The following is a 2853-nucleotide window of genomic DNA, read 5'->3' on the forward strand; positions in this document are numbered from 1 at the left end:
ACCTCAATTAGGTTTTCAAAGTCAACTGCATCTTGTGTCTATTTTTAAAAAAAAAACCAACTAACTGAATTGCAACAAAAAAAAAAAAGATTTTTGGACACTGAAGTAAAAAATTTAGCCGACGTTCATCCAACTCCATTTTCGGCCACCTCCAAACAAACATCACCACTCAAATTAAAATGTAAACTCATTTAACTTATAAAAAATAATATCAGAGAATTCGATAAAATTAATTTTTGTCCTCTTGATTTCTCTTTTGCAGTCGATTTTGAAATGATTATCCATCAACAAATTCCGCTTCTTCATCACTCTTGTACGAGTCTCTCCTATATCTTTCTCTCACGTATTAGGTATGAAATTATTGTTTTTAAAAGTTGAATTTGTAAGTAATTTGACAAGAAGTTGAGTTTTGTGATTTGGGAAAAGTGCAGGGAAGAAGATGAAGAAGAAAGGCGGTGGAGTACCATGGAGGGAGGACCATTTTATAGAGGTTATGACTTAATCTGGTACTCCATCAAGTAACCAATGTACGGACGAGATCTATTCCTTATTAAATATTATTTATGGTATTACTTGGGTTACAAGTAAACTTAGGCCATAAGTAAGAAATAATTAATAATAATTCTTATATTCTCCCACTTGGCCCAATGACCATATAACATTAATATTTAATAAACATTAGTTGCGCATACAATAAATTTCTTCTATAATGTCCATCATACATACCACAATATAACAAACTACTAATGCGAGTTATAGCGGTTGTACATAAATTTTAAGCTACATACTTCCTTCCACATACTACTACATTAGCAACTTATCATACTAGGTTCATAAGCTATAAAAACATATAACTATGGTCCACAATAATGTCTCATAAAGACTTATCTTGTTATATCTCAAAACAATAATGTGTACACCATTATGAGAAACAAGAAATTCATTAATGTATATCAGAAACACATAATTGAGCTCAGAGTGTAAAAACATCATAAATGTATTAATCAAAAGTACAACCAAGACCCATTCTTTGAACATGTTCTTTAAATGTCTTTGGTTGTAAGCCCTTTATTAACGGATCTGCAATCATGAGATCAGTTCTAATATTCTCAAGTAACACTCTTTGTTTCTGAACTTCTTCCTTAACAGTAAAGTACTTTAATTCCATATGTTTGGCACATTTGGAGTACTTATCGTTCTTGGAGAAGAATACTGCAGCAGCATTATCACAATAAATTTTCAACGGCTTGGTAATGGTGTCGACAACCCCAAGTCCTGAAATGAAGTTCCGCAGCCATAATGCATGAATTGTGACTTCATAACATGCTACAAACTTTCTTTGTAGTTCTTTTTTAGTGATCAATTCCAGGATTACTTTGATATCTTCCTAGCATTCCGACCAAAAAGCTAATATACAATCGTGTAACATACATCAAACTTCCAACAATAGAAGATTAAGGAATTGATTTTATTTTCTTTCATTCTACATCATTCTTTGGGCATTGCATGCGATTAAATTTGTCATTTTTTTAATAGGAACTATTCTTGCTGAACAATTGTTCATGTTAAATCTCTCTAGAACTCTTTCGATATAGCCTTTTGAGACAGTACCAATAATTCTTGTGATCTATCATGAAATATTTCTATCCCTATCACATAGGATGTCTCACCCCATATCTTTCATTTCAAAGTTCATAGAGAGAAAGTCTTTCGTCTCACGCAATATGCCTAAATCATTAGCAGCAAGTAAAATGTCATCAACATACAGGACTACAAATATAAACTTACTCCCACTGATCTTTTGGTATATACACCGATCAACGGTAATTTCCTTAAATCCAAAAGTTGTTATGGTATCATTAAACTTTATATACCATTGTTGTGTGGCTTGTTTGAGTCCATATATTGACTTCTTTAGTTTACACACTATTTGATCTTTTCCTTTAATTTCAAAACCCTTTGGTTGGTCCATATAAATATCTTCTTCGAGGTCTCTATTAAGAAATGCAGTTTTCATATCCATTTGATGTAACTCTAAATCATAATAAGCTACCAAAGCCAAAATAATTCTTAATGAGTCTTTCTTTGAGACTGTTGAAAAGGTTTCTTTATAATCAATGTCTCATTTGTGAGTGTATCTCTTGACAACAAGTCTAGCTTTATATCGTTCAATATTACCATTTGAATCACGTTTGGTCTTGAAGACCCATCTACACCCGATTCTTTTAGAACTTTCTGGTAATTGAAAGAGATCCCAGACTTTGTTGTATTCCATGTATTTTAACTCTTCATTCATGACATCAATCCATTTATCATACTCAGTGCTTTCTGTGGCCTGTGAAAATGAAATAAGATCTTTATTAATTTCAATGTCAAAATATGACTCTTGCAAATAAATCACATAATCATCTTAAATGACGAATTTTCTTAATGGCATTGTTTGTGGTTTATTTGTGTCAGCTACTTGTGAGTTAGTTCCTTCTTGAAGTGTTTCACACAAATGTTGTTCAACATTGTTAAAGTGTTCTTCAACAAGAAGAACAACATTTGTGATTGGTGCAGAAGTAGGTACATTCACAGGCAATGAAATATTTACCATTACCACCATTACCTCATTTATTTCCACACTTTGTCGTTCAACACTCCCACCAACTTCACCATTCTCAAGGAATTTTTTAAATGGACCTGGACATTGTTTTGATTCGTTATACTTTATCTGACCTAATGATTTTCACTTTCCTATCTAATTGTCTTTCAATCTCATTAACGTACACTTTGAGAGCGTCCGCTGCTTGAGATTTTTCTTTTAACAAATAGATAAATCCATAACGTGAAAATCATCGATAAAGGTGA

This window comes from Solanum verrucosum, unplaced genomic scaffold (assembly GCF_900185275.1).
Source record: "Solanum verrucosum unplaced genomic scaffold, falcon-dt-bn FXZP01000053.1, whole genome shotgun sequence".
NCBI classification, from domain to species: domain Eukaryota; kingdom Viridiplantae; phylum Streptophyta; class Magnoliopsida; order Solanales; family Solanaceae; genus Solanum; species Solanum verrucosum.